This window comes from Astatotilapia calliptera, chromosome 3 (genome assembly GCF_964374335.1).
Source record: "Astatotilapia calliptera chromosome 3, fAstCal68.1, whole genome shotgun sequence".
Lineage (NCBI taxonomy): Eukaryota > Metazoa > Chordata > Actinopteri > Cichliformes > Cichlidae > Astatotilapia > Astatotilapia calliptera.
The window spans coordinates 77,955,529-77,969,757 of NC_137424.1; the positions used below are offsets into that span (position 1 = coordinate 77,955,529).

At 44.3% G+C, this 14,229-nt stretch overlaps 1 long non-coding RNA gene across 3 annotated transcripts in view; it reads left to right on the forward strand.

Moving 5' to 3' along the window:
* Positions 1–7,104, forward strand: part of LOC145425900 (uncharacterized) — an 8,291-nt gene extending 1,187 nt beyond the window's left edge. Inside the window, exons 1-3 of one of the 3 annotated variants that reach the window (XR_013906665.1) lie at positions 1–262; positions 2,454–2,568; positions 4,565–7,104. The exon at positions 1–262 is cut by the window's left edge and continues 451 nt beyond it. This is a non-coding gene — a long non-coding RNA (uncharacterized LOC145425900). The remainder of the gene's footprint in view (positions 263–2,453; positions 2,569–4,564) is intronic. The other 2 variants (XR_013906666.1, XR_013906667.1) reach the window with 2 other exon arrangements.
* Positions 7,105–14,229: the final 7,125 nt, after the last annotated feature.

Here is a 14,229-nt window from a genome sequence, read left to right on the forward strand (position 1 = left end):
ACGGGTCCGATAAAAACTCAAAATTAACTGTAAAACCGAAAAAAATAAAATATAAAATCACAAATAGCGGCTCAGTACGACTCCCACTTCCGGTTACGTTTAACCCACGCTCGCGAATCAATGAAGACTTCCATGATTACGTATCCAGAACATGCGGAAGTGCTTACGTGACTGATTTCGTCTCGAACTTAAGAACTATAACTTTAATGCATCCTAATGTATTTCCGGAGCCCTATCCCGAACGATTATCGCCAGAAAACAGGTCAGTAGAAATGTTAAATACTATTTGTGATAAGAAAAGTAGGCTGATTAAAAAGTCCTGTAAAAAATATATGATAGAATGTCGTGATGTGACCAATCGCATGCTACCACTATGGAAAAAAGGACCCGAGCCAGACGTAAATGCTTTAAATCAAGCCAGTGTAGGCTCTAGTAAATCCACTGCAGAAAAAACTAGCCTTATATGCCCATCCGTTCAACCTACGGCTCCGCCGCCTTATGATGAAAAAACAGAATTAATAGCTGCTGCGGCGGCTGCACGTCATCAGCGCGTATATCCTGATTTAACAGCAGAATCCCAAAAGAGTGAGGAAGGCACTGAAATGACACCTAAATCAGAAGAAGATGACTGGTTTAACCTAGATCAAAGACAGGAACGAGAATACACTGAACGAGAAAGAGAGTTACAGGAACATAAAAAGCAAACAAAACAGTTAATGACAGAGTGTGAGGAAATCATGAAAGATCCTTTAACTGAACGTACGGAAGCTGAACTGCAGGAAGCCGTTTCTATCATAGATAATCATGTTCAGCGCCACACTAGAGTAGCGAATGGTTTAACTGTGCCAAAAGCAATAACTAACACCAGAAATTTAATAAGGAACTACTTAAAGCAGAAAAAAGAGGAAAAAACTCAAGAGGGCCCCCACAAAAACACCCGTTATAAAGAAAAGCAGGGATCACAATTTAATGACGTCAGCACCTCCCTCCCGTTCATGATAATAGGGGACATGTGTTGCATTCAACCCCCTAAAATTTCAGAGTTAGCAGCAACCATTAAAGAACTTCCCGATCCTCTACAAAATCCTACAGCCTTTGTTTCTGCATTACAGAGAAGTACCAGATACCACCACTTGGGTGGGCCTGACTATAGATATATATTATGTCAACGAATCCCAGGTGTGACTGAATCTCAGCTTATTGAAGAAGTAGAGGAACTAGACCCTAAAAACGACCAAGCAGCCAACACCACCTCGTTTTTGTGGATAAATGATGACAAAATCACAGCCTTTTTTCAAAATCTAAAGAGATTTCTGCTCACAATGTCTAGAGATAAAATTGATTTAAATGCAGTAACCATGTGTAAGCAAAAGCCAGATGAATCCATTCTAGTGTTTATGAAACGTTTCACACACTGCTGGACTAATGAGGCATGCATGCCTGAAGGAGGAAATGATCAGATTTTCATAACAACATTCTTAAACAATATTCATCCAGAATGTTCACAACTATTGAAGCTGACTGCCACTGATAATCTCTATGACATGAAAATAAAGAACTTTATCACACTTGTCAAAACAAAAGCTGGTGCAGATCTTTTCCCCAACAGCACGAAGGCTAAAACTGTTAAGATGTTGTTGAACTTTGATGTTGAAGGCTCAGAGGAAAGTGAAAAAATGATGTATGCAGGGGCCCCGCCCCCTCAACAAGCGCAGCAGGGAGATTTCAGAAGGAGAGATAGGAGTGGAGACGTATGTTTTTATTGTGGAAAAATAGGACACTGGAGGACGGAATGCAAATCAGCAGCAGGTAGATCTCAACCACAGAACACAGGACCAGCTCCTGCCACTAGGCGTAAGCAGAGCTCTTACAGACAAGGTAACTGGCAACGCAGACAGGAATCACATCAAAATAATGGCCCCTTTGCACTTAGGCAGCAACCTTATAATCCACATTTTAATCCCCACCCATATGATAACGAAAGACTGGACCGACAATAGGGAGGCCCAGGTGATGATGAGGGACAGTGTGAAGCACTACACACGATGCTGCATTTGCAATTGTCCCGTAACACAGAAAGCTTGCCCATGTTAGATATAGAGATAGGTGAAAAGACTTATTCCTTTTTAGTTGACAGTGGAGCCACTAAAAGTTCACTGTCTGGAAAATTCTATAGTGGGCCTGTTTCCTCTGTGTGCATCAACACCATGGGAATAAACGGAACTCTAGTGCAATGCCCCAAAACTCATTCTCTAAAAACACGCTGGGGCCCAAAACCAGATGAAATTACATATCATCCATTCATAATTATTCCAAACTCGCCTGTGAATCTATTAGGCAGAGATTTAATGGCAAAAATGAACTTGTGTATTTCATTTAACACAAAGGGTGAAATGTTTGCAGATACTGATAACAGCTATGTTTTCTCTGCCCTATGCACCGACACCATGGAGAAGGAACAGCCTCTGTGTCAGCTGGACGCCTCAGCGGAGAATGAACTCAATATCCATCTGACTGGTATCCCACGTCACACTCTGTGTCAAAAACATGTGCAAACACCGTTACCAGGTAGCCCCATGCCTGGAAGCCACACTTTTGTTTCTCTCACACTGTTCAACAACATGATAACTGCTCACACAAGTGAAGGCCAAACAGTGGTTTTGTCACATAACTCAGACATAGGCTATGACATCACTGCACCATGTCGACACATAGATCTAACCTACCCCATACACTGTACTATCTCTGCTGTCACATTGCCAGCTGAATATCAAAACATGACATTATGGTCAAGAGGTGAGAATGATGTAGGATTTATTGACTGTACACCTTATCATGCTCAGCTGAAAAACAACAAGCCGGTATATGTCAAGCAATATCCCATTTCCGCTGAAAAAGCCGCAGCCTTAGACATCATCATAGGAGATTTATTGACAGCTGGAGTAATAAAGCCCACAGTATCTCCATATAACACTCCTGTCAATCCTGTGCCAAAGCCTAACAAACCTGGCGTATGGCGTTTCACACAAGACTTAAGGCAAGTTAATGCAGTCATCATGCCTCTGCCACCTCTGGTTCCAGATGTTCCCAGCATACTGACATCTATTCCAGCAACAGCTACACATTTTACTGTGGTGGATTTGTGCTCCGCCTTTTTCTCAGTGCCTGTGCATAAAGACACACAGCCGATATTTGCTTTTACACATAGAGATAAGCAGTACACATGGACTCGCTTACCCCAAGGCATGGTAGACAGCCCTGCGGCTTTCTCAATGGTAGTACGTGCTACCCTGGACGGCTTCACTCCTCCAGAGGGCTGTACTCTGATCCAGTATGTAGATGATCTCCTCCTCTGTGCTGAAAGTGAAAAACTATGTCAAACTGCCACACACATGCTACTCCAGCACCTCCAACAGACTGGCCACAAAGCATCAGCAAAGAAAATGCAGTACTGTCAGACTTCTGTTCAGTATTTGGGATTTACACTGTCTCACGGACAACGTTCTATGACTACAGACAGGGTCAAAGCTGTGACCTCTGTCCCTAAGCCCACTACACAGAAAGAAATGCTGTCTTTCCTAGGCATGGTGAACTATTGCAGACAGTGGATACCAGACTGTTCTTTTCATGACCACATTCTGCGTGAATGCTGCAAAAAAGACAAGCCTCCTCGAATACTGTGGTCCACAGAAATGACTGCCTCTTTCAATGCATTACAGGGAGCGCTGACCTCCGCCCCTTGTTTGGGTCTGCCTGACTACCACTTACCGTTCCACCTGTACGTCACAGAGAACGGCACGACCTGTGCAGGTGTATTGGCCCAAGAGCATGGCTGTGGCTACCGTCCAGTAGCCTTCTACTCAAAGGTGCTGCCAGCAGTAGTTCAGGGGATGCCGGCCTGCCTGAGAGCAGTAGCAGCTTGCTCTATCATGATAAGGGACTGCGAGAAGCTCACACTCTCACATGACACTATTCTACACACCAATCACCAGGTCACGACCATTCTAGCAAACATAACTACACAACACATGACCGCACAACGTCACTCAGGTTATGAAGCTACACTGACTTCAACAGCAAATCTCACTATAAAAGCAAGCAGCACACCCAATTCGCCAGCACACTTACTCATTCGTATGCTGTGTTCTTCTGACCGACAGGATGGTTCAGACGACCCTGACAATCATGATTGTATGACACGTATACAGGAATCCACAGCACCACGCCCAGACTTAGAGCAAACACCTATCCCAGACTCAGCCACGGTTTATGTGGACGGGTCCTGTTCAAGGCCGAGTGACAACTTATTTCTTTGTGGCTATTCGGTGGTGACATTGCCTGACATCATACTAGAGGCTCACTCATTACCATTTCACTCAGCACAAAAAGCAGAACTCATGGCTTTAATACGCGCCTGTGAGTTACATGTGGATAAGCGGGTAACAATTTACACTGATAGCCGTTATGCATTCGGTGTGGTGCATGACTTTGGCACATTGTGGAGACAAGGAGGATTTAGATCTGCTGATGGAAAATCTATCGCTAATTCTGATCTTGTTCAAAGACTTTTGCAGGCTATACAGCTGCCATCGGCAATTGCAGTTGTTAAAACGAAGGGGCACAGCACGGCTGACACAGACGAAGCAGTGGGAAATGCTCTTGCAGACGTAACCGCGAAAGCAGCTGCTGCCTCACAGCAACCACCCAGAAGGGAAGTATTATCTTTGCCTTTACAGCTGCCACTTGTCACGCTCCCAGACTATTTAGAAACAAATGTTGACCTAAAATTCATACAAGAGCAAGCCTCTGCCTTAGATTACACTTACTGGGAAAGTAATGATTGTACCTTAGATAACAGAGACGGCTTATACAAAAACCTTGAGGGTTTGATTGCCCTCCCATCTTCACTACTGCCAATCCTTGTCCGCCATTTTCACGGTGTGAGTCATGTCGGACAAAGAGGGGTAATAGGAGCAATAAAATCAAGATTTGTAATCAAGAAAACATCACACGCAGTAAAACGCATATTAGCAACCTGTCTAACATGTGCACGAACTAATGTAGGAAAACCAAAAGCAAAACATCAGCATTTACCACAACCAGATTTCCCATTTCATACATTACAAATTGATTTTACACACATGCCAGCACAAGGAAGCATCAAGTACTTACTGGTAATAGTGGACCAATTTAGTAAATGGGTAGAAGCTTACCCAACATCAAAAGAAACTGCAGAAGTAGTCTGTCAAAAGTTGTGCAATGAAATAATACCCAGATTTGGAATACCTCACCAAATTAACAGTGATAGAGGACCTTCATTCACATCAGAAGTAATTCAAAAGTGTGCTAAAACTCTAGCAATAGACTGGAAATATCATGTGCCATACCATCCTCAGAGTTCAGGAGTTGTAGAAAGAATGAATAGGACCATAAAAAATCGCCTGACTAAAGCAATGATAGAAACAGGAATGACCTGGATCAAACTACTTCCTCAAATCCTCTGCGAGATTAGAATGACTCCATCCGCAGCAACCAAATTATCTCCATTTGAAATAATCATGGGAAGACCGTTTCCAACACCATGGTCAGCCTCCAGAGGGGCACCGCTATTGGAAGGGGACATAGACACTGCATTGTCTGACTATGTTCATAACCTGGTAGAAACACTGAATAATAACTATCAGAAAGTTTGTCTCTCTCAGCCTCTCCCTTCCATAGATCCAACCCATCCGTGGAAACCAGGAGATGCGGTGTTGGTACAGTCGCTAAAACCAAGGGCACTCGGGGAGGCCGCGTGTTCCAGCCCCCAGACTGTACTTGCAGTGACGAGAACCAGCATCCTAACAGACGGACAACCTCAGTGGATTCATGCCAGCAGGGTTAAGACCAGCCCCACCAAACCACCTAAGGCGTCGGATCAAGTAGATGACGACTCAGGCGAGCCAGCGCCCGGATTCAATACACCTATAGATGACGACTCAGGCGAGCCAGCGCCCGGATCCAATCCACCTACACACACACAATCACTGATTAACACACAACGCCTGAAAGAGCCAAGACTCAGAAAGCCCTCTGATCCCCCGCCTGAACAACAACAAGGTACTCGAACATCCAGCAGGAACAGAAAGCCTAGAGTACCACACAATGTCTAACCTGATAAAGATAGACTCATTCCATCCTGATAATGGAGAAAATGAAATGCCCATTGTCATCACACGACGCTTATACGGTGTCTCTCGAACCTGGGACCAGGCCAGGAGACGACTAAAGAACTGTCTTTTTTATATATTTAGGTTATTAATCATATCTACTGCATTAACCTTAGGATTTTTATTTACTATTTCGTATTGTAAAGTGCAACCCTGTTCACATTTCTGCAAGCCACATTTTCAATGATAACCCATATAGCTACTAGTACAGCTACTTCAATGTATTTGCAATTAGCACAAATTGATCCTGAGGATGTGCCAGATGTTACCAATGATGTTCCTGATGTGTATATTGAACATTAGGTTGTGAACTATTACATTTTATGATTTGCTTTTTATATTATGTTATTACATTTGTGATTTTTCCTTTCTATTTGAGTTATTATTTTTAAAAATAATAAAAGAGGGGAACTGTTAGGTATTTTAGTACCATGGTAGCATTTACTGGATATTGTTTTATAGTGACATCATGCAGGAAAACTCTGTCATTCAATAAGGCCCCTTTGTTTCAGTGTTTTTCTCTTTGACCCAAGAATTGATGTGTGAGAATCACAGGCTGGTACAAGGTTGAAATACCACAGAGATCACTCCCTCAGCTACATTAGTTTCTTAATCTTTTAGACGCCTGTTGAAGGCCAAATGGTTTGTTTCAGATTTCACTAATGTAAGAACTCTTCGTTTTGTGCCTTGAAAATATGTCGCTGAGATAATCACAATTGTAGCTGAACTAATAAACTACACAAAGGATGCTTCTTCACCCAAGGGCAGGAAGACGCTGCCTTATCTTGGTCTGTACTGGTTTAAACTGATAATCTGCTGTCTCATGAATTTTACCCTCTATATAAACTGTTGTACTTGTGAATAAAGTTGAGTCACTTTGGGAAGACAATCTAAAGCAGTCTCTGTTTTCTTGTTCTCCCAAGCTGCTCCCGAGCTCGTACTAACACGCTGAATGGCATGCTTGAATATTACTTGAGAATATATTTGACTGTGTTACAGACTAAGGGACATTCTCTGCTGATAGGTGAAGGTACATTCTCTGCTGATAGACGTCCACGCCTCGGAGGAAGCCGATCCACGGAGTAGGCCCTGGAAACAGTTTCCTTCAAGATCTATCTAGGAGACATCAGTAACATCAGCTTTGTGTCAGCCGTCCTGTAGAACGCTTCCATACAGCTGCTTCTGTCTCTGAGTATCTCTCAGCTTCAGCTGGGACTCCACCCAGGTGTTGGTTGGTTGTTGGCACAGAGCTGCTGCAGTGACTCACAGCTGCTTTCATCCAGTTTAGATTCAATGGTGACTTTAAGCGTGTTTCATGTATGAAAGCCAATAAAGACAGAATGAGTGGTCAGAGGTGTCATAATGATATTCATGGTCAGATTTACTAACAGTTACAAAGCTGCTGTCTGAATTTACTAAAGAGCTGCAGGTCAGTCTGGGACTGAAACACGAGGAGCAAACTGGTGCCATGCTGCAGTCACAAACATGAGCTGATGGCTGATCTACCAGCAACGTGCTGCTTTCTATACAAACATGCAGCCAATCATGACTCTGTCAGAGCAGCCAATCAGAGGAAAGCAGCAGATGAGGGCGTGTGAGGCAGAGAGTGATGGAGCCACCAGAATAATCCACAGTAAGCTCAGGTTTCACTGATGAGTTTCTCTGTGGAAACAGATGAATGAGAGGAGGCTGAAGGAGGATCAATATGTTTGTGATATCAGGGAGAACTCTGCTGATAGAAGCTGCTGGGACTGTGTGAGGTCCTGAGGACTGAGACTCAGGTGGAGCTCAGGATTTATCAGAGGAGAGCTGCATGATTACAAACTGAACTGTGAGGATCAGCTGACTGTACATGAACATGATTCAGCATCAGATCTGATCACTTACACACTCTGATAACATCTCCCCCTCTCTGTGCAAATACATCAACACTGCTAGAAGCAACAAGCACATCAGGATCAATCACATTTTGATTGCTTTTTGTGTTACATTGAGAACAATCTGCAGTAAAGTGTGCGTCACACACCTGATTTATTCCAACACTTTCCTTTGAAAGTGAAACAAACACATATGAAATAATCCAGCCACAGAAACTGTCCACAGCTTTCAGTCTCCACATTTGAAGCTCTGCAGGAAACCCTGACAGCAGCTTTTTAGCTCCAAAGCAGGTTTAGCTCTGGTGCAGAGTGTTGGTGACTCTGCCCGTGGACACAGTTATTTCTGCAGGTGACCTTGTTACAGGTGCATTTGGAGGAGACTCAAAGCTTTGTGGCAGGGAGTTTACTGCAGACTGCAGCATGTTTAATAGCAAGCATGATGTGAGCCTGATGTGGCTGATAGCTGCTTCTAGCAGTCTTCATGTATGTGGAATGAGAGGGGAGATGTTATCAGGACCAGTTGCTGATTGGACGTCTCAAAGCTGTGAGCGCAGCGCTGAAACTTTGTCCTGTAGCTCTTCACTCAGTCCTCACCCTGAGTGTTTAGAGCCCAGCCCCACATATTCCTGCTCCTCAGGAATTCTGGGATTTGGAGGAAACACAGCTAAACTGACCTGAAGCTAAGGGGGAGGAGCCACAATACAAGCTGCATCCAGCCAATGGGTGCACTGTTGAGCCATGGATGTGCAGAGGGTCACATGTTTAGTCCCATTTGTAGAAATGTGTCCATAATGAAGACAAATGCAGTCACACAGCTCTGCAACAGCACAAATCACTTTGATGGAGTTTGTTTGTGCTGCTCTCAGATCTGTACAACACTGACATGTGTGTCAACATGCTGCAGACTCACAAAGATGTGCCGTGTTAGCTTCATGTGTCCATCTGACACTATATTATAGTGACTTGAAGAAATCCCTGCAGCATCAATGCAGAACAAACAGAGGCCACGTGTGGCACAGTTCCTGTAACGGGATGAATCCGTGGATGTGTCGGGATCTGACGCTGAATCATGTTGCTGTTCTTTTCCACATGGTGCAGGTCAGCTGTTCCACACAGATGTCAGCTTTCTAGAAGAGTTAGTCTGGAATAAAGCAGCTCTCCTCTGGACCAATCCTGCCTCCAGCTGAGCCGTCACACACACACAGTCCCAGCAGTTTGTAGCACAGCAGTGATGCTTCTATCAGAAACATGCTGCTTCTCCTTCATCCTCCTCTCATTGATCTGAATCAGCTGTTTTCACAGAGAAACGCTGCACAAATCCTTCACTCCACTATTTCTGTCAGCAGAGGACTCGCTCTATCATGGCTGCTGCTCCTTTTTCACTCATTTGTGCTTTGAATCCAATCTGTTTCTCATCATCACCATGAACAGGCTGCTCATCAATCAGCACATTAGCTGTAGATCAGCTGCACACTGATGAAGATGCTCAGACAGACGGGCTGGGCACACAGAGGACTTTATGATCTGTTCTTCAATTCAGTCCAACATGGATCATTTCTGCTCACAGTCCAATCATCTCTGGAAACTTGTGCTTCCATGGCACAGCTGGGCTACTTCAACAAATAGCGCTACACCTCTGGTTGTCAGCTTCACCATCGCTCTCCCCGTGGCTACAGTACAAGTGAGCTGACACATCCATCAGTGGAGGCTGTGGGCCAGTAAGGAGCAGCAGCTGCCTGCAACATGGGCTTTACATTGAAAACAGCCACAAGTCTGGGCCTAACCACGCCTTTGGACTTCTTCTTCATTCCAATGAGATTTACATTTCAGGGAGTTCCCCTGGAAAAAGAGCCATTTTGAAAGCTGTTTGCTGACTTCATCAATAATCTGCTTCAGTCATCCAGATGAGAATCCTGAGAATGGAGCAGCCCTGATAGCAGCTCATAGGATCACAGTGTTTTTCATTCAGCTGGTTGATTTCACAGGTTAGGAGGTGAACAATCTAACTGTGCTCCTCCTTCCACCTTTGGACCACTCATTTAGTGACAGCCAGGATGTGACAATCAGCTGTGACACAGGAAAACATGAGGTGGGAAACTCTGGAGAAGATCTGCTTTTCTCTACAGGGAGGCTCGCACATCTAATCTGCTCACCATCACTCAACTCACTTCAACAACATGCTGACTCAGTCATTTCTGCACGTTTCCTCATGTTACAGCCCTGACTTCAGTTCAGCTGAGGAGGAGATGAGGGAGGAGAGAGCAGTGGTGGAGGAGGCAGATAAGGAAGAAGAGGAGGAGAAGATCCAAAGAGGAGGCAGGGGGAGAGGCTCAGGAACAGTTAGATCAGAGACTTTGAGCCATCATGGACTCCCACTCCTTCCATCCAGCCCTGTGTGGATCAGCAGCTCCAAAATGTCTGCTCACTCATGTTCTTCCTGTCTGTGCTCTTCTTTCATTTCACTCATTATATATGAGCTGCTCCTAAATCACACTGGATATGGATTTTCTGTCCATCCACACTAATTCTCTTCATCCTCACCTGATTGTTTGGATGCTCTTTGACAGCACATTGAAAATCCTCACAGTGACTTCTATTGCCACACTGACTGGACACATACAAAGTTGAAGGCTTCATGTGTTTGGCACAAATAATACTTTGGTAGGTCTGAGTTGTGTTTTGAACCATCTCTCAGGACCAAAGTCTTTTTGCTTCCTTCAAAAAGAGCTGAAGGCTTTTTACCTCACAGTTTGTCCTTTGATATTATTGGATGATGGCCTGTGGGAAACACAAATGTGCACTTCTTAATGGCTCATATGTGCTGTGAAAGAGCTCTTTGTGATCTTGAAGCTTTTCAATAGTTTTTCTTTGGCTGTTTGTAAAGTTTTCTGTGTGAACTCTCAGGAATCTGGAGCAGTCTAATAGAAGTCTACTGGGGTACAGAGGGAGGAGCTTCTGTCAGACTCTTTCTGATGAGGAACTGAAGCCGCTCTCATGGTCTCATCAAATCATCAGACTCTGCTGAGAACAACAGTCATGTGACCTCTCAGAACAAACAGCCTGTTAGTTTCCTGCTGCCTCCATCACTCACTTTCATTCACTCTCAATCACACCAACATGTTAAAGCAGCGCTATAGCTCACCTGGCTGAGCAGGTGGGCTGAAGGCGGGGCTTACTACAGGTGCCTGTGTGTCCCTCACTCTCTCCCCACTTTCCTGTCTACTCTCTGCACCTATATAATAAAGGCAAACATGCCTCCAATAGAAACCTTTGCAAACACAAAGTCCCACAGCAGCCCCGTGTTCTCCGGCTAAAATGAGAGTTTTTGTCAGTGGAGTCTGGTGGCTTTAACCACACAAACATTACAGCTGCGCTCAAATATCACAAAGAGCTGTGACAGCAGAGAAACACATGACCATCCTCCAAATATCATCTAGAAATAGAAATGTGTCCACTGTGGGACGTGTGAGGCTGACATTAATATGTCTTAAAGTGGGAGATGAAGAAATGACTCCAGGGCCCAAATCATGGAGACAAACATCAATCCACACTTCACTTTGTTTCCTGTCTCTAAAGTGGGAATATTTCAGTGTGATGAACAAACGGCCTCCAACAAATGAAGCTGATTTCCTTTTCCTGTCTTTTCTCCAGCGGCCTCAGCTTCTTCCTCTTTCCCCTGTCTTCTTCTGCAGACGCTCCTCTGTAGCTTCAAGCTGTTTCTCTTTACAAGGAGAGCTACAAACCTTTGCATCCAGCCACAAACACCCCATGGGCTCCTCTGGATCATCACACTCAGCATTTTCACAATAAAAGCCTCGTATTTATGGCTGCTCCACCCTGACATGTGACAACATCCAAATGACTGGATCAAAGTGTTTGAATGATCCCAGCAGCTTTAAAACTATTGATATTTATACATTTACACTGATTTGGACTAAACTAACAAAACTATTGATTTGATCCAAACTCACATCATGCCAGAGGCTTTTATTTTGAAGGTAGGATCATTTTAATGCTCTTCTTAGTTCATTTAAACACACAGTTGCTCCGCCTGACATTTTTGGCTTTTAGATCAAAACATCAAAGAATTTATTTTATTTGAATGAACTGAAAATAGATTCAAACTAAAAGCTTTTAGAGAATAAACTCCTGCATGACCTCTGACCTTTGCCCTGTATCTACAGCACTGACCTCTGACTTTCAGCTCCACTTGTTTCTCCATCATGATGTTTCCCTCCCTGCTGTAGACGGTGCAGGTGTAGGTCCAGTTGTCTTCATCTGTGGGGTGTTTCAGGGTCAGACTGAGGTCTCCAGTTTTCAGCAGGTCTTCATTCATCTTCGTTCGGTCTCTGTAATCCTGGTGCTGTTCTTCAAGCTGGTCAGAGCCGTTCTCATACACGTGGACCTTCCCATATATATTCATCCACTCCACTTTAGCGTCTTCAGGCAGGTGAAGTGTGGTGTTTAAGGGCAGCTGGACAGACTCCACCCCTGAATCCACCTCCACCTGGGGGACTGAGAGGACAACAAAGCACAACATGAGCTTGGATGGAGACATTTGTGTTGACTCTAACAGGCTGAATGCTGCTGCTTCACTGGGAGCTCACTGTTAGATAGAAAGTGGTCAGTGTGAAGAGGAGACGCAGCAGAAAGATGAAGACTGACAGGAAGAAAGCAGTGAACAGACTGTTGGAGCTGCTGTTAGTGGGACAGGACTTTATTCAGTCTCTGAGGACCAGATTTGACTTGATGAAGCAGAGAAACACAGTCTGAGTGTTTCTGTCACACTCACTTCATCACACAGCTCAGTTTGACAACATGTGGAAGAATTTGATAGAAGCCTTCCTTTAGTAAAAGCACCAAGAAAACACCATGAAAACACCTCACTACACACAAAACTGCAGTACTGGCAAATTGTACATAAAGTATGAAAAGTCAAAGTACTTATTGTGCAGAAAAATGTTCCCATCAGTGTCTGTGGATCAATATTACTGCTGCACATGTTTAAGGCTGAGCTCATTTCAAATCCTTTCTATTGTGTTGAATCTGCAGTAATGCATCATATTCTATAAAATCATATGTTTGTAGTGGCTGTCCTGTGAGGACCACGTCTCTCTAAACAAACAGCTGTTAATGAGCTCACAAACACAGGCCTACAGCTGGATTTGAAAAAGTCCATTCAATAGAAAATCAACAGTCACAGCTGGATTCAAAGGCTTGAGCTCTGTGTGACATGGTTACCTGTCAGCATCTACAGGGGGATTCAAATATGAAGGAAACATGAAGGTGGTGCATTAGAAAAACTGCTGCTTTCAAGCAGAGCAACAAACTGTTTGAACTGATCCAACTTTATTCACACAGACAAAGATTTGTGCATCAGCTGCTGTAACATTTGTAATGAGCATTAATATTAATAAGTGTGAGTGAACAGAGCTGCTGCAGCAGTGAAACTCTCACTGACTGATGTCACGTGAGGCCTTGTTGGCTATTTTATAGCAAAGCACGCTAAGAAAGGAAATCCAGCCACACTGTAGCCGACTGTCTGCATTGTAATCAGGCTGCAATGTAGGGACGTGTCTACAAAGAAGCTCCAGCTGAAAGGATTACAGCAGGTTAGTGTGATGACAGATAGAGGTGGAAATGTGCTGACATGGAAAGAGTGTGTTGAGAAGCTGGAAGAGTGACGTGTGAGCAGCAGCTTCATGACAAGAACAAGCACTTCAGATGTGCAGAGAAGGTCAGGAGGAGCTGCACTGTTTCTGTGTGCATGCAAACAATGGTTGGTGCAGTACATGTATGAGGACAGAGAGACAGTGGGAAGGTTTGCAGCAGCAGGGAAAGATGGGTTCCTGCTGGGGCTGGGATTACATCAGAAATCCACTCTGAGCCCTTCTTGTTAGCAGTGCTGATGGACAGGCTGGCAGATGAGCTCAGGCAGGAGTCTCAGCAGCTCTGTTTGCTGAGGACATTGTGATCTGTAGTGAGAGCAGGAAGCAGGTGGGTGGAAGAGAGCCTGGACAGGTGGAGGTATGCTCTGAAGAGAAGAGTGTGTGTGAAGAAGCTGGAGACACGACAGTGAAGATGAAGGAGTGGAGGTGGTGATGGTGGATCAGTTTAAAGACATGAAGTCCTCCATACAAAGC